The sequence below is a fragment of the Numida meleagris genome, chromosome 3 (genome assembly GCF_002078875.1).
Source record: "Numida meleagris isolate 19003 breed g44 Domestic line chromosome 3, NumMel1.0, whole genome shotgun sequence".
Lineage (NCBI taxonomy): Eukaryota > Metazoa > Chordata > Aves > Galliformes > Numididae > Numida > Numida meleagris.
Genome location: NC_034411.1, coordinates 53,403,337 through 53,422,122, shown reverse-complemented (window position 1 = coordinate 53,422,122; position 18,786 = coordinate 53,403,337). Strand labels below are relative to the sequence as shown.

The following is an 18,786-nucleotide window of genomic DNA, read 5'->3' as shown; positions in this document are numbered from 1 at the left end:
ATCTGGACAGAGCTTGCTGAAGTCACTTCTTGTATTTTTAATTTCCCCTCTCAGTTTTGTGACAGCTGTCCCTCTTTCAGTACTTTTGCACATGGAAAGCTTGGATGCATGCTTCTGACAAGACTCTGTCATTTGGTTTCCAGAAGCAACTTCCCTGAATTTCCTCATCATGAGATCATTCAGCTAACAGCATAAGTGATTGCCATCAGTCATTTCTGACACCTTCACCAGAAAGAACTGTCTACCAGCACTGCCAGCGTTAATTGATTTTCTTCTTCCTTCAGGTTTCTTCTTGTTAGGAGAGTTGTGAAGCTTACAGTGTGCTTAAGTTTCTTAAGATTAATGGATTAAACAGGCTCTTTATAATAGCATACAGTGTTCTTTCTACTAAACACTCTGTCATCATGGTCCAGAAGTCACTATACCATTGTATACTAGGCAAATGAAGTGAGTAACAGACAGGTAATCAGGTATACATTTACACAGAAAAGTATTTTTACACAATTTATTTAAAATTTGAAGTCTTAACCAATCAAGCTTACAAAGATTTCACGCACAAACTACAAATATTTTATTTCCATGTATTTTAGAATGACAGATATAATAGTCAAATCTTAGTTTGAACTACAGAAGAATGCATTTTGAAATCAATAAATAACAGGTAGCACTGTGCAAGCTCTACATAGCACAGACCTCACTGAGCAAGCTGTCAGATATTTGCCACGGCACACAGAGCCTTTACATAGTCAAATGAAAAGGAAATATAGTCAGGCCCATAAAACTAAATGGGAACTTGATGAATCACCACTTAAAACATTGTTCCCCACTGGCTGCAATAAATAGTTTAATTTTTTTTTTCAGTGTAACTTGTGCTTGAATGAATGTGAAACTCCATGCAGGTCATGTATGCATTCATTGGCTACGCATGCAGATTGTCACTTGGACATGCATGAGTTTAGAAGATCAGCAATATGGCCAAGCTCAGCAGTGAGGTTGGAGATGAGACAAGTTGACATGGAAGCATGGGGAAAGTTTCCACAGCTGCTGTACCACTCCTTTAAATAGGGAACATCAGTTCTGTTTGCACACAGACATGCTAGATTAAAGCAATATTATTGGGTGGGATTTATAAAGCCCAGTCTCAGCTGCCCTTGAGTGGCAGTGTCTAATACATTATGAATAACACAGTTTTCCAATAATATCCAGTTTGACTGTCTGATTAGGTGTATCACAAAATGTGGAAGGCTTCCCTCCTCCAAAATACACATAAGCTTTGTTAAAAAAATAATAGAGATATTCCATGAAAATGTGGTTACCATGGCTGTGAAAACAAATCAAGTTTTTGCAGGTGCAAACAGTCTATTAGTGACCCAACTGAGCATTTGTCCATGTGGTTATTTCCACATTTATATTCAGTGTGGCATCCACATCTTGGTGATTCTGATCTTGAGACAACAGAAGAAGCCAGAAGTCCAGTAGGCTCCAGAAAAGCTTTAGACTTTCTTATGGATAATGAACTTGTTCACACTGACATTAAGAAAAACGAAAAAGCCTATTTAGAGTGGCAGTGCAAGCCCTCCTCCCTGGGGGCAATCAAACTGTATCACTGCGCTGGTGAAGAAAATATTTTTTTTGTGAGCAATATATCATATTGTTGTACAGTACAAGTTTATCTAGACCATTCTTGATTCTTTCTTAGAGAAGAAAATGCAAACTAAATGGATTCCGAGCTCAAGACTACAAGATTATTGGCTGCTGCATGTCTTGAGAGAAATTGTAATTTGTGTCTAGTAAGTCTGCTTAATGGTGTCATTTGATGAGCCTGCATGCTATTGTGTTATACCAAAAAAAAAAAAAATAGGCAATTGTTGTACTGTTTCATTAAATAGGGCAATGGTGCACAGTGATTGTGAAATACTCCTCCTTGCTTGCCTTCGGTTAGGCCTCAGGTGGAGCAAAATTTCCCCTCCTGTTCTTTAAGAAAGACAAGGAGCATTCAGAGTCCCCAGAGCAAACAGAATGATCAGAGAGTTACAAAACTTGACCGTGAAGGAAGTTTGAGTAAATTAGCCTTGTTCAGGCTAAGAAGAGCTTTTCAAGGACTGAGGAAGAATATACAGTGAAGTATAAATAAATGAAAGACGTCAGTGACCTGGAAGACAACCATAAAATGATATACAAGGCAACTATGAAAAACCTCATAATAAGGGCAGTGAAGAGTTGAAATGGGTTAATTACAGAGGTTATAGAATTGCAGTTAGTGTATGTATTAGGTAGAGAGAGAAATGAAGTAGATGCTGCTGGTTTTATTTGAGGTGCAGCAGATGAAACTGGTGATCATTCAGTGCTCATTTCCTCTCCTGTAATTCTAGGGTTTACCAATAGGCTGGCATATATTGCTCTGTCAACTTTAGGCAATGCTGATTTAGATGATGGATTGAATCATGCTTCCAGTAAGAACATTAATTAGACATGTGTCTGGTGGTTTTACCGTATGAAAATGCACCTTAACTAACTCGATATATAAAGCATATATGGGAATAGAAAAGCTGATTTTATTTCAATTTTTTTTCTCATGTTTTTCCTGTAATGCTGATATGTTTACTGGCTGATCAGAACAAGAAACATCTTGTTTGCATTTTAAAATTTAAGTTTATTATAACATTATACATTATAACAGTATGGTCATGCTCTTGTGTACATGCAAGACAGATTGACCATCAATGTCTTGGAAAACTGAATGACCACATGAGATGAATTTGAGAGCTGTAGAACATGTGTTTAAACTGCATTTCATTTTGCATATTCCCACTGCAAAGTCAGCATCATGGGACTCCTTCTGTCTGAGCCCCTCATCTTCAGCTGTCAGCGCCTGGACCATCAATCTCCATGGCTGTCAGACCTGACATCTGTATCTGAAGAAGGAAGAATGGTGCACACAGTGGTATTGGGACAGGATGTCTCCAAGTTCACCTTTAGGAATGTCACTTGTCTCTATATTCATAGCATTTGGGCTTGTTCAGAGGTCATCAGCATTTGCAGCAGTAACAAAAATGCAATCTGAATAAAAAACAGAAAGTTGAAGAAAGAAAGCTTAGTTATTTGAGCTACTGCTACTGATAGGCCAACTTTAGCTTTTCACTATAGCCAGGAATGAAACTAACTTCTAGTCCACATGTTCCTTTGTCTTTTTAACTGGAACCAACTTAAGAGAAACTGGAGTTTTGGGTTATCTTTTATGCTTGGTTGTGATGACAATGATTTCAATACTTTTCTTAGAAGATTAGCAGATTTTTATTCATAAAAAGTATTCCCAACAACTGGAAATCTCTGGTCACCTTGACACATATAGGCAAGCTTTCCAGAGAGGATACTAGTACCGAATTTCCTCTTACTCACCAAGGTTGATAAGTAATGTGTCGACTTGTCCTTCCTAAGCAGTAATGATTACATGTACTGAAAAATAATAGGGCCTCTAATAATTAAATAGCCTTTGAATACACATAATTTCACTCTAATAGGTCCTGCAACAAGTCAAGAGAATTCAATGCTAGTGTATTTCTGCTTCATATGCTGAAAAATTGCTCCATGACAGGTAAAGTCCTTTTGGAGCAAATGAGTCAGATGTCACTTTTTTCCAAAGAGACAGTCTTGGCAGGTCTTTACGTGATGCCTCAAGGCAGAAAGCTACAAGAAGATTCTTACCATTGCAAATGTACGCTGTGGGATCAATTCTTTTCAGCAAAATGCTGCTTCCTGATGCCTTACCGTAAGAGTCCTTATTTCATATTTCTTATTTTTAATATACTAGGTTCTCAAAAGAGCATTTTAAAAACACCACTAGTGCACACCAATTCCACAGTGAGTTCTGACTCAGGAGCTTTCTCTAATTGGCCTTAGCACTCTGACAGGAGAGCACACAGGTTCGTCTTTGATTTGAATTGGAACTGAACACTTGTATCAGTGAAAACATTTGACAAGTACAGCTGTCCTTTTTGGGATTAGGGAACAGTTATGTGACAACAGTAAAAAAAATCATTCAGAGAGTCACTTTTTTTCCTGACTGTGTATGATTAAACTTCACAAAAGAATGAAAACATTATTTTAAACCTTAAATTTACTCTATCCTCTTTAGTAAAGATCTCATTTGTTAAATGGCCATTCTGCATAGCTGCCAAATAAACATCCAAACAAACCACATAGGAATTGCCTATTATTGCTTTGGATCACAGTTTTCTTGCTGGCAGATATGTTTTTTTATGGCAGAAAACCTTAAGCAAAAGCAAGAAGAAATTTGAAGAATTGGATGTTCAAAAGCTTCTCTGATGTCTCTGAAACATTTTTGCATTTTAGAAATGGTTTGTTTTCAAGTATTAATACTGGAATCCATGGCTAAAATGTAAAGTAGCAAGACATGATGTGTAACTGCCTAGGGACCAATAGTAATAACAGAACTGAATTTCCTCTGTACAGCAAAATAAACAGTGTTATTGCCATCTTTCTGATCCTGTGTCCCATTAGCCTGTTCTTGCCGAAAACACATGATTAAATTTTGCTGGTTTCCAAAGTAGGAAAGAGTTTGGCTACATCTAACAGCCTACCTGGAATAGTTTCATTGTTAACTTCTGGATCACAGGAAGGAATCACTTAGCAGAGTGCTAAGTGATCTGGGCAAAAAGCAGGACGGAGACCATTCTCACCATTTAGCAGTGTAGGGGATAAGCTCTAGCAAAACAGCCCTGAGCTTTGTGATGTATTTCTAGCCACCTAGTCTTGTGTTGATCTAAGCTAAATTTTGAGGGAAATAGATAGAAGAGAGGTGTGAGCCATCTGAATGAATGGATAGTTGTCCTCACCAGCCTACTGCAAAGCACTTCTGTTATGCTCTCTGCAGCACCCAACTTATTCTGAATGCTTCTGCATTTCACTTTCCCTAGCAGTCTTAGGTATCATAGGTATCATATGTAATTAACTCCTTGAATATAGATCTGCAGTGAACGTTGCAGAGTAGCAACACCTTTGCTAGTGTAGCATAAATTTAATGCTGTGAGGAGCTCTCACTGAGACTAGAACTGCATAGACATCCAGGAGTAAGGGCCTCTTTCATCTCTTGTTGTCCGAACTCATAAAGCTGATGCTATATTTGGGCATTTAAGAAGAACAGGGCAGTTTTTTCTTTCACAACTATTTTCAGTTCTGGAGGATTACTCCATCCCTACTTTCCTTGGGAAATTTCATGAACCAGATTAGCCTCTTTTTCATCTTGTTCCAGGCTGATATGTAACTGTCTCTGCCACAGATTTTCTGTGTGGCACTGAGCTTGTCACATATGATATATCCATATTCATCTTGACTTTGATACAGAGTTGTGATGTAGCAGTATCATTTTTGAGGTGAATTACTATCTCTTCAGGGAGCTGTGCTGTGTAGTGCTTTCTGGGCAAAACCAGCTCATTTGGAACTAATCTAGGATTTTTAGTGTACGCTGTACTATGCAATATAAGCGTATCTTTGATTAGTGTGTGTCTCATTTGCTTATTTTTAAATAGGACTTCCCTTCTATTATTTCTTGATTGTAATCTCTGTTTGGATATTAAGGTGTCAAGGAACTCTGATTTTTCTTATATGGAAATAAAGTCTCTAGCACTACATTAAACAACAATATAAGATAATTAAATAATACCATTAGGATGACTTTGACTGAATTTTAGAGCTGGCAGGTCAGTATTAAGATGCCAATTGTATTGCATAGGCACATAATTTTGCAGAAAAAATTTACTCCCTGCAAATCTGGGGCAAGTATTTTTTCTTTAAAGCAAAATTTTGAATTTTGGTTGCTTGTTGTTCCTCACCTAATTATTTTCCTTCCTTTGTTCATTCGTTCCTTCCTTTATTCTTTCCTTCCTTCCTGACTAGTATCAGACCAGCCTTACAATCCCTTCTGATTTCTGAATTTTAAAAATCTCCAGGGAGCTAAGGGCTCCTGAAGAAGTTTCTTATATCTAAATCATTGTGTGGCATGTGTGAAAATCTACTTCTTTGACATCACTCATGGACCTCTTTGGAGCATGCTATTGATTCCAAAGAACCCATGTGTCAAAAGCTGAAAAACATTGATACAGGCAATTATTATAAAAGTTGATGATTGTGATGTCTACATTTTTTGGTGAAAATCAAGTTTTAAGATTTCTCTTTTGCCTGTATATGTGTGTGTATAAATGTTTTATTTTGGCTTATGATCTTTATCACTTATAGCTGTACTTTCAAAAAATTTCAGCATCTTTAAGATTTTATTGTAACACTTTACACTTGATACTTGTAGATACTGTTACTTCAGGGTACTAACTGGGTAATTTATAAGAATTTACAAGTCCTTATACAAGAACTGCTTATGGCTTCGATTTTTAATCCCAGTCTTTGGATTCAGAGCATAACTAGACTAGTTACAAAATAGGAGATAGCAACCTGTGAAAACTTTTCTGATAGATGACTGGGAACTGAAATAAAAACTCTCATCTTACCAGAACTTTGAGACATCTCACAATGTCATCTTTAACTGTTCAACCTTTAGGTGGGAGAGGTGGAAAGAGATTTGACTGAGTGGCAGTGCAAATCTCATTATCTTCCCACATTATGTCATGTTTTTCTGGTCACTTATAAAATATATCCAATGGTGAAAAAATCCATTTAAATTCCACTCAAAAAAATCTGGAAGAATTCTGCCAGATGCCTCATCTGCTCGGTTAGCACAAATCAAATGGAACTATACAGTATTGTTAAGATCTCCATTTGAAGAAGTCTGTTACAAATGTACTGATAAATTACCTCTGTGGAGTTTCCTTGTTAGATGAATGTGTAGTTGCTAAACTTTTCTTTTCGTAACCTGAATGAGAAGCAGTATTTAATATATTTAATTTCTCTCTTTTGTTAGCACAGTAGAGTCAGGGGTACAGCTTCTTTGTCTGACCTCCCATCCATGGGAATAGTAACTATAATGGGTTTAATTAACTATGTGGTATTGACGTAATTAGTTATCCCAGTGATTATACTTCTTTAATAAAAGTGCTTCATTTGGGATGCATTTCTCTTCTGCATATGCAGAGCTCTACACCTATATTTCATAACTGTCTAGACATCAGAACCGTGTGCGTATTTTAGCATCAGCCCTTGGGAGAGAGGTTATCTTGCATGGCTTAAGATAATTGGGAAGCAATGATTTTGCCCCTTGGTTTCAGACTCGCTTGCCTACTGAGAGTAAAGGATATGCAGGAAGAGAGAGCAGCTCAGTTTGGGGAAACTGAAACTTTCATGGGGAAAGGGCTGTATTTGGAAATCATGTGCTCAAGCACTGGCTCTTAGTAACTTTTGGAGCCCAGAGATGGTAACCTGTGGGCAAAGATGCTGGAAATCTAGTCTATTTAAATGTACTTGTGTACACGGAACTATTGTTGTAGATGTTTACGACAGAAACCTACATCTATTGTGTTATATTTACATATATGAAGCCTTAATAATTATGTTACTTTTATCACAGAGTCAGATTGACAATAAGGAATGTATTTTTGTTTTCAGTTATTTTTGTGTGGATTTTTTGTTTGTTTGTCTGTTTGGTTTTTGGTTGTTTGCTTGTGTTGTTTTCCTGGGAAGTCACTGTTCATTGTGTTTCATCCCTCTGGCTAATCTTGAAGAGCAACACTACAAGGAGGAGAGATTACCATATGAAAATGTCATTTTATATCATATGAATTCCTCAAGAAAAAAAAGAACAAAGGTAAAAGGTCTAAGGAGAGAGATTAACTCACTGCTTATGGATCAATCTACTATAAAACACCACACGCAAACTCCTTTGGCTTACCTCTCAGTTCATAGCTGGGAGGAGGGATTCCTAGATGATAAAATATACTAGGAGATTAATGCATTCTGCACACAGCCTACTTTACAGGTAGAAGGTTTTATCCCTGTTCCTGTTGTGGTGTTTTATCTAGCATTTTAATGTTGATTTTTTTTCTTCCCCTTTATCTGCTCCTCTTCATCAGAACTGTGCTGCGATCCCTTCAGTCTTTCTTTCTTTCCCTGTTGAGAGAGACAGACTGAAATCACTGCAGGCATTTGAATGCTTCATGCAGCACAGGAGTGAACACTGTGGGTCATCATAACAGTCAAATATATAAACAAGTTCCCATGAAATGTGGAAAGCCAAGCAAATGGGTAAGAAGTGGTTGTGAGACCTGTGGACACAGCTTGTTCTCTAATCACAGAGGATGCTCCACTCATGCCCCCAACCTTCATTAAATCAATAAAATCAAGTGTCCTTTATTTTAATCCTGTGTTCCGAAAGCAAGGAAAGTGTCTGAGGCTTTTCATTTCATTGTTTCTGACTAATCGCTGAGAAGATATTGACAATGGTTGATTCCTCTACCTTAGTGTTAGAGAAAATGTCAGTATGGAGGCAGGTGCTGGGCATTAAGCCACTTTTTTTGAAAAACAAAAAAGGAGATCTGTAACAGCCTAGCTGCAAATACTGTAGCTTTCTGAGAAATTTTGCTTGGTTTGATGTTGTGATGCAGTGAGGAGAGAGGAACGATCTGTTATGTACAGCTGCATGAGTCTCTGGATTGAAGTTTTTACAGCCTTAGATCCTCTTTTATACAGTAAAGGGGAGATGAAAGCAAATAACTCACATGCCATGAAACAGAGGTACAATGGGATTCTGAAAGGCTTAGCATTCCTGCTAAGTATTTGATGGAAAATCAGACAAGGGAACTTTGCACTGTCATTTGATGGAGTGACAAACATGGTAAAAATACCTCCAAAATCTTGTTATTTTGTCAGCTTCAGCTTGATTGAATTAGCAAAGAATGAGTCACAGTTAAGAAAGAGCTGTTCTCCCCTGAAATTTATTAAAGTTTGGGTGATAAAGAAGCACATGTTTATTTTCTGAGTGAAATGCAGGAAGAATATGTAACAGGCCATGTAAACAGCAGTTCCATTTTCTTATGCTAGGCATGTTCCAAAATTATATTTTGATGAGTTAATAAAGTGGCTCCAAATCTCAGCATGAATGGGGCTTCTGTTCCCCACAGTTAGTTATCCAGTGTCAGATCTTGTATACCTTTTGTGAAAAAGATGCTTGGGTGAAAATGATGAAAATGTTAAACACAGGCTGTGTCTTTACTGGGCAGTGTTAATTTTCAAGGAGAGTTGCTTTGTTTTGAAAAGTATCGTGTGGATTTCTTTTCTGAAAGACACTGCTAACAATATCTCTCTGGTCAGTTTAGATAGAATCTAACCAATGTATGTGCTAGTCATAAAAACGATGTAACGTGCACTGTTACTTGCAGCTTCAAACACTGACCTATTTACTGGGTTAACCTAGTTAACTAGGTTTCTGACCTACTCTGTTCTTTACTTAGCTTCCAAGAAAGTTAAATGGTGATAAATTTGAAAAGAAGGAAAGTGAAAACCTCACTGAGTGATTCTACAGATTCCTGAGTAATGCTGGATAATAGAAGTGATAGCAACAACAACAACAACAAAAAGATAGGAATAAAATAAAAGCCCTTAGAATAATGTGGATCACTCTCACCTTCAAAGAACATAAACCACCACATATCCTTTCACTTGACCAAAGAGTACTTTGGAGTTGTAAGTTTGGAGTCAATAAGACCCAAGCAAAAATCCTTGAAATAATCTAGAAGAGTCACACTCATGACTGCAGATGTACAGGCTCTTAAATAAACAAAAGTAATACAAAACAGCAGGGTGCCTGGCCCACAGTTTAAATCAGTAATTTTCCTCCAAGAATTGTCTTTGAAAATGTGTTTAAGACATATTATTTAGGGTAGAATCTAACTTATGCCCTCAAAGCTTAACTGTTGTTGCAGAACTCTGTAGTGCTAATGTGTAAAACAGAAGTTCAATTGTTTTACTACTTTTTAGAAGCGTTACCTACAATGTAATCTGTCATGAGAAGGAGGAATATTTGGTGTGGTTTAGAAGGAGCTGGCTTCTTCACTGGGACTTCAGAAGTCTGCATGGGGACAAAAGTAAATTGCATCAGAATATCTGCATATCACTGTGGTTTGGTAGCCAGGGCTAGGTTTAGGACCTGTTCATAACCTGTACTCTTGTCTGACACATCTTGGAGTCACTAATATCTAAGTCAACTTTTCCAGGTAGTTGCATTCATTATGTCAGGTCTTACTACCTACCTATCACAACAGACAGTTTTCTCTGCCAATAGCATATTCTGTAGCATTAGGAACAGCGTTGCCATTTCTAGGGGATGTGATCCCTCCTCTCTACTCAACACAACTAAGACACGTCCAAAGTGCTGCATCCAGTTATGAGCTCTGTAGTAAAACAAAGATAAGGACATAAGGGAAAGAGTCCAGTACAGAGTCACAAAGATGGTTAAGGGATTGGAGCCTCTTTCATGTGAGGAGAGGCTGAAAACCCAGGAACTTTTCAGCTTCTTCTCTTCTTCAAGAGAAGAGTCAGGGAGATCTTACCAATTTGTCTTTTGGGAAGTGTAGTGGAAATGCTAAGTCAGGGCTTGAAACAGTGATTGAGCAGCTGGTGGGAAGGAAGTGCCAACCCAGAGGAACTGAGGTACATGCAATGCACCTGAGTGACCTGAAGGTGTGAAGACAGGATCCACCCCTTCCCAGACCTCATTTAAAGGTTGGCAGTGGAGGTAGGGGTATCTTTCTGGAGATTCCTGTGTATTGGAGGCTTTCTGAAGGTAAGCAGTTTCTTTTCCTTATTTCTGTCCCCATGATGGTTGTGTTTGAGCAAGCCATTGCTGCCATCATTGCTCTTTCTGTTGTGTTACAGGAGGCAGTTAAGAAGAGGGGGCCAGGCTGCTCTTGCTGTTGCTCCATTCAAGAATGGGGGTAATATGCACAAATAAAAATGCATGAAATTCTATCTGGACATAGCAAAACTGATAATTCTTTTAATGTGAGCATGGTTAAACATGAGAGTAAGTTGCCCGAAGAAGTTGTGAAGTCTCCATCTGTGGAGATCTTCAAAATCCAGCTGGACATAGTCCAGGGAAACTCTGCTAGAGGTTGGACTAGGCCATCTCAGGAGGTCCCTTCCAGCCCACCTGTATTACTCTGTGATTCTCTCTGTATTGTATACACCCATGGGAATGAAGTATTATGAACTGTAAACATCTTTTTTTAGTAGCTCTGGGTCATTCAAACCTACAGTTCCTATTCAATAGTGGTAAACAAAAAGCAGAAGGGCAGACTAGCCTGGTTGTAAAAATACACTTTGTAGCTAGGTAAGGAAATACTAAGATGCTTGAGAGGAGTGTCTGAACAGATTCAGAAAGAACTGATGAGACTGTTTTCTGCACTCCCTGTGAACTGAAATTGCAGTTGGGGCACACAGAGAAGGCTCAGAAAAGGTGCCAGATCAGCACTTGCCCAGACTAACTTTCGCAAGTAAACCAAATCAGCTTGTAAGATCTTGTATTTGTAAAATTAGGGCAGATGCTAGTAATGCTTCCTTTTCTATACTGCATGTATTACCAAGTACAATAAGAAAACATATTCTCGTCTTGTGATGTTGGTGGAACTGAATTATACAGAAACATATAGTGTATAAACATATGATGATGGCAAAAAATTAAGATCTTGTACATTGGGAGAAACAGTATGTTTATAGTGTGCTTACTGATTAAGATTTTTATCTAAGACTTTGTTTAAAGCACTAAATACCACTTCAAAAAGCATTCTTGAGCTCCAACAGCTGCTTTGCGAAACTCTTATGTAGAGTAGATGGAAAATGGAACCATCAAGAGATATGTCTTCTCTTTACAGATTCTAAGAGACTGTTAGATGACCCTACATCAATATGATGTGGAACTCAGGAATAGGTGCTTCAGCTTGTATTAAAACCATATCATGTCAAATGCTTAGTGAGATGTCACTAACCACTCTCATGTTCTATTGGCTCCTTTTTAGCATATGTAAACTAAGGCTGGCTGGAAGAACCTGAACTGAACAATTCTGTCAAAGAAATCAGACTTAAATAAATCTAACTCACTCACAGAACTGGGGTTTTTGTGCTGTAATTCCATTTTAAGGAGAAAGGTAAGAGTAAAGTTGTAATAGACTCAAACTGCCTCGTTTCTGATAGTGTCAAAATTAAAATCAGCACCTTGAAACATAAATATTACATTTTTTTATCAAAACAAAGTAAAATTATTTAAGAAAATAAGTAGTCTATATTCTGATTTGTCTGAAATGTAAAGAATACTTTCATCAATGATGGTGAACAGTATTCTTTTCTTTATTTTCCAATTTCCTTCAAAATCCTTTAAGGACTGGAAATTCTTTCCCCCAGAGAGCTGATGGAAAGTTTTCTATATGCTTGTATCAGGTCCTCCGGCAAATAAGTTTAATAAACTAAGCTCTTTTTCTGAAGTAAAGTGACACCTTGGCTATGAAAGATATGGAGGACTCTGACATGTTTCTGGCTGTACAAGATGTGAATATGAATAATGTGAAAGATAACACAAAACAGGAAAGAGACCACAAGTAATGGAAGACTGGGTACTCTTATGCAATTCAGTTCTAAAGCATGACTGACACAGGTATCTGCTGTGTAAGGGTCTACCTATTGATAGTCATAGATTTAACTTGGGTATAATCTATCTTCCACTGAACATTCTGGAAGGAGACTATCGCAAAACATAACTTTGATTAAACTGCAGACTTCATTCATACGACACTTTTATTAGCAACACTCACAGTGATATGAAAGTAAGTAGTGCAGAAGGATAAAGATGGGAAATCATTACTATTAACCTCGATATTTCTTTGGTTTTAGTTAAGTATTATGAGAACGCCTTCCACTCCAGGAAACTTTAAGAGCTGTTTTACAGTTTAAATGCATTTTCCTATACAGCCCATTTGAATTGAGTATTTTAAACTTACTCAAATTAGTAACATAAGTGTGTGTATATATATATGTGTATATATATATATACAGAAAGATTGCTACATGTTCGAGAAAGGTATATCAATTTGAAAGAAGAAATTGACTGAGTCCTCTTCTTCCTTTGATTCGTTCTTCATATGGTTCCTCACCCTACAATCAAATCTCTGCTCTATTTCTCACTTGAATTTTCTTGGCATCTGTTTTGAACTTCTGATTTATTTTTATTTCTCTACTACATACGAAGTCTTTGAGTATCTGGTGATTCCTACTTATGAAAGTACTTGTATGCTGCGATCAATTAATCCCTTGTACTCTCATGAGAAACAGAATGAGGTCTCTAACTCTCACTGTAGCATATTTCCTTCAGTCCTCATTTATATGACTCTACATTGTGCCTTTGCAGGATGTCAACACTGTGTAAAATGTAAGATCAGAAGCGGAAAATAAACATCAATCTCAACAGTGTCCTACACTGAGCTGAACTACTACTCTTCTGTTCTGCACCACTATTCTGGTTATACCACAAATAGGTGAACTAATTATTTTGCTGAAGCACTGGCATTCATGTGGAGCTGCTTACCCAGTAGGCCTCGTAATCACTGTCTTCGGGGTAGTAGCCTCAGCTTTAGAGTAGTGAAATTCTAAAACTTGAGTTTTTTACTGAACAAGCAAACAAAAACCCTACCAAAAACAACAGTCTGCCAGTTAGTTTAAATTAGGAGTGGAAGTTGATGCTGCAAATGAGAAAATGAACAACTTTGTATTTAAATTTATTGTTACGTATTTGCAGTGATACAATGTATATTCAAATGTCTGATTTGTATTGTATATAAAACTGGAAAACTTTTTGCTGCATACAGAAGGACTCTACACAAATGACCATAGATTTGACTTCTGGTCCAAGAAAAAACTTATTCCATTGCAAAGTCTTCAGGTCTTTCTTCCCTACAGAAATGTCTTGACTATAGGGTCATGACCTAATTTGAACAAGTATTTTAGACTAGATGAAGAGAAAAGAGGAGACACCTTCAGTATCACTGATGAAAATGTATAGCACTTCACAAAGGTGGCCAAAGGATAACAGAAATTAGAAAACTAGAAGATAGTCCACTAGGGACTTTTTTTTTTCTCCTGTGGGTTTCTGTAGTAAAGAACAGTTGGTTTGTTTCTTTTAAATATACACTAAGCATCCAGAAGAGCAGTCAACTGATGAAAGCGATAGTGTTAAGAGGAGAGAGGGAAGGTGCAGTCCCAGAGTTTACATTACAAACTCCATTGTGCTAGATAGGAGAATTAAGTCCTCTGGTTTCATCTCTTGTCTGGAATTGTGATTTTGCCAATTTAAATAATATCCCTTCCACTTCCTCTCCTTACTTGTCTACATGATTTCTTAGTTCACTGGTTGGACTGTCTCATGTGCAAGAATAGGTTCAGATAAGCAAACTACATGAAGATTTGATTTCAAGACAGGATCACTTGGGTAATTTCTGATTTGTCACATTTTTCTGTATGTAGTCTAGGATGTGCAACTGGTTTCCTCAATTGAATGTCAGGAGAATTCTCATATATTATCAATGAATATTAATTTGAAGAGAAAATCCTCATAAGGATTGCAAGATTCACTGTACTCATATTTTAACAGAAGTAATGATTCTGTCTCTGATCCTGTGATGAAATGCATGCAATAATTCTTTTTTCTTTTCCACAGGAATAGATAGGAGATATATATAAGGTTAAATGCTCTAAATGAAGTTAAGTATATGGCCCTTTGTCAGACAGTTTGCTTTATATATGTTCTCAGTCCCAATTTTATTTCTGACAAAGCCTCTCTGAAATCCACAGCTTTGACAGAATTAAAGGGGACCAGTTAAGGCTCAGTTTAAGGTGTGTATTTGGTCAATCTTTAAAAAAGAAGTGATGCTTGATGTACTACGTTTTATAAAATGTACTTTGGAAAACAAGATTTAATACAGTTTGAAGTGGAGGTTCATGAGATTTACAGACTACACATACTGATTAATACTTGAGCTTATTTAATGTGATTCCATGGGCTTTGTCAGGATCATAAATTTTGAAAAATCTTTAACAAAGTACTATTATTAAAAACTTAGATTTTTTTGAAATAACTAGAAGTAGAAATAGAGTAAATTTCCATCCTGGGATTCAAACAGGAAAGTCTGTTTTGCCTACAACCAATTTCAGAACCAGAACTGGAGAGGGTAGGATTCAATAAGCTAACATCAAACATAGCAAAGAGAAAACCTTAAATTGTGAAATTAGTATGGATGGAGTTTTTTCTTTTTTCTTTTTTTGTCATATAACATGTATGTATGTGACAAAATATTCTCACATTTTGCTAAATTTGAAATGTTACTTTAGCTGAAAAATTGTCTAGAAATCTTAAAAAAAAAAAAAAAAAAAAAAAAGAAAAATGTTACTTTTAAAATAGTCTGAACCTGGTTTCTTTCAACAGGGATGATCACGACCCCACTGAAGGCTGGATATCCTGGTTCGGCCTTGGCCATCCCAGTCACCAGGGAGGTGCCTGGGGCCCAGGGCTGGAACTACCCCTGCACTCAATCTGGCCTGCTCCTGGCTGGGAGCATAGAACAGGCCCTGTCTGCCAGATCTGGCCCTGCCCAGGGCTAGTGAGTCCCTGCTGCTTCCTGAACCTAGATCTCACAAAGCCACTGGCCATCACAGTGCCTTGACCAAGAAGAATTTGGTGATGCAATTCTTCCAACAACTGGGAAAGCCCTGTGCTTGCAGGGTAGTAGTGGCTCATACTTCTTATCTTGATTTTTAGTGTGGTTTTCAAGATTGTCTCACGTGACACCTCAGATGATGCTTTTGACCCTTTCTCCTGTAAGATTCTCATAGAGAAGCAGATGAAGTATGGGCTACATAAGCAGTCAGTAAGGTGGACTGAAAGCTTGCTAAGCTGATCGACTCAAAGGATTCTGACCAGCAGCACAAATTCTAGCTGGAGGCCAGTCGCTAGCAGTTCATCCCGTGAGTAAATATTGTTTAATGTTTTTTGTGAATGACCTGGATGGTGGTCCACAGTGCACTCTCAGTAACTTTGCAGACAATAGAAAACTTTAAGGAGTGGATTGATAGTTGAGATGAGTGTGCTACCATTCAAAGGATTCTCCACAGGCTGCAGAAATGACCCAACAAATTTTATTATAGTAATTTTAATACATATTTTTGTGAGGAGGGCTATATTTTTACAGGAATAAATAATAGAAAATGTAGAGGAATTCCTCCTATAACATACTTTTAAAATTCCCAGTGACGTGGGAGACAGGTAAAATAGAATCTAATACATTTTTTGTATTACTTCATAACACAATTAGCCCTGGCTGGCAGACATTCAAATAGAAATATTTGAAATTATTATCATCATGCTACGGGCCTTAAAGATTATCTGTCTTCTTCTAAACCACCTGCCATGTGCAAGGATCTCTTCCACCAAACCAGTGTGCTCCAATTCCCGACCAAGGTGGCCTTGAACTCTTCCAAGGATAGGGCATCCATAAGTTCTCTGGGCAGCATACTCCAATGCCTCGCGACCCCCGCAGTGAAGTATTTCTTCCTTACATCTAAACTAAATCTGCTTTCTCTCAGTTTAAATCCAATACCCCTTCTCCTATCATTATATGTACTTACAAAGAGTCCCTCTTCAGCTTTCTTGTAGGTCCCCTTTAGGTACTAGAAAGCTGCTATAAGGTCTTCTCAAAGCCTTCTCTTCTCCTGGCTAAACAAACAAGATCTCTCAGTCTGTCTACATAGGAGAGCTGTTCCAGCCCCTTGATATTCTTTGTGACTCTCTTCTGAACTCACTCCAACAGGTCCACTTCCTATACTGGGGGACGCAGAGCTGAATGCAGTACTCTAGGTGAGGTCTCAAGAGCACAGTAGATGGAGAGAATCACCTCCCTTGACCTGCTGCCCATGCTTCTTTTGATGAAGTCCAGGGTATGGTTGGCTTTCTGAGCTGCGAGGGCACATTGCTGGGTCAATGCTGAGCTTCTCATCAGCCTGTGTATATCCTTGGGATTGCCCTGACCCAGATGAAGGACCTTGCACTTGGCCTTGAACTTCATGAGGTTTGCATGTATCATCAGGTGAACTTGACAATAGCAAAATATCGATGTGTTTTTAATAACAATATAATATTTCTTTGCTCTTAGAAAAAAATGCAGGTAAATGGAATTTAAATCCTTGCTTCAAGTTATGGTGGTTAAGGTGTGCGTGTTCAAGTTATTTTTATTTGAAGAACTAACTTTCTATGGTTCCCAGAATAACTGATGCTTATGCCTTTATTGCAACACACTATTCTTGTCTTGGAGAGTTGACGGTGAATGACTTTATCTGTGACTCTACAAAATATGTTTATTCCAAAAGAGTGGGCTTTTGTAAGTGAATAGTTGGTGCCTTGCTCAGAGGACAAATGCTTCATCATACTTGCACAAAACTGCAAGAGTGTGAACATTGCTTTGGATTGTGGGCCTTTGTAAAAAGAGTGTTATCTGTTAAAGTACAATGGTTCTGATTCTTTTCTCTATTCAGATAATAATTTTTTTTTCAGGAACAGTATCAGTACCACCACAGTGTTGCTATGACCCCAAGGGAAGACATTCTTCAATGAGCCTACTGTATAGGAAAGTGGAAGTAAATTGTTAGAGGCAAATAGAATAATATAAAGAAATAGTAAGGCAGGTTTACACAACAAGCAGAGGCTTTGTCACACCAGTACTTAAATCACTACCAATTCTTTCTACATATTGAGTGGCAAGAGAGATTACTAAGAAAGAATTTAAGATAGTTTAATGAAGTGGATTTGTTAACTGGCAACCTCTCTCAAACGCAAAGGAAAATGTGGGAGAAAACTTAAAGATACTTATTTGAAATTTTAACAAATGAATAAGAGCTAGAATTGGCGGAATGGGAGGCAATGAAAGATGGTAAAGAAATAAGATCTTCAGATAATGTTATACTGTCCGAATTCCTATACTGTTTTCAGTATAGAATTACTGTCATGAAAACTCATGTACTTTCTTTACTTGTGTAAGCAGATGTCTGCAGTGTAAAACATGCCCTGGAGCTCTTTTTCATCTAGAATTCACAACATTTAAATTTACCCTGCAATTGAAGCTCTAAGGAGTGTCCTGAGTGGTAGGTGAAAGTCCATCCTGTAGATACTCATACAGGAAAAATGGTGATCCAGTATGAAGGAAACTGCACTTGAGTGAACAGCGAACCAGTCTGTTTGATCTGAAGGAGATAGAGGCATAGTAAAAAGACAGCTTTGTGAGTTGTCTGTTCAGAGATAATCGCTTCAGCAAACATTCAGTTACTACCCAGTTTAGAGGTAGTAGCTGAGTTAATGTTTGCAGACAACACTACCCAGAAATACAGTAGGTGCAGGAGGCTGGCAATTTTTTCAGTTTACCATTGTACTTTCGAAAATACTGCTTGGTTAAGAATGCAAATTTTTTTATAACAAATCTACAGTGTCAAGAACTTGTCACAAGTGAAAAACAAAAGGAATTCTGATTTATGGAAACAGAATTTCAGTTTACTGACTAGGATTTTTTTGGAAAATATGTGTCAGTAAATTGTATTTCTTTGTTCGACCTCAGAGTGGAAAAAAATGGTGAAGATACCAGTGAAGAAGAAATCCTAGTTTTTCTTTAGATGAGACTCTGTGGACCCTGTGGCAGCTAGACGCTGTTGTATGTGTTGAAAATGGCAATCCGCTCAAGGAAAATAAGGGAGAAGTGCTGGTTGTTGGAACATGAAACAGCTTAGAATGGTTTCTTATGA

At 37.6% G+C, this 18,786-nt stretch overlaps 1 long non-coding RNA gene across 2 annotated transcripts; it reads left to right on the top strand.

The window, feature by feature from the left end:
* On the top strand, positions 10,718-18,496 carry LOC110396491. Of its 2 annotated transcripts, XR_002437000.1 has the most exons (5): positions 10,718-10,744; positions 10,837-10,895; positions 11,976-12,104; positions 15,428-15,966; positions 16,809-18,496. It is a non-coding gene; the product is annotated as an uncharacterized LOC110396491 (long non-coding RNA). The 2 variants fall into 2 exon arrangements; XR_002437001.1 differs by lacking the exons at positions 15,428-15,966; positions 16,809-18,496 and adding an exon at positions 13,358-13,557.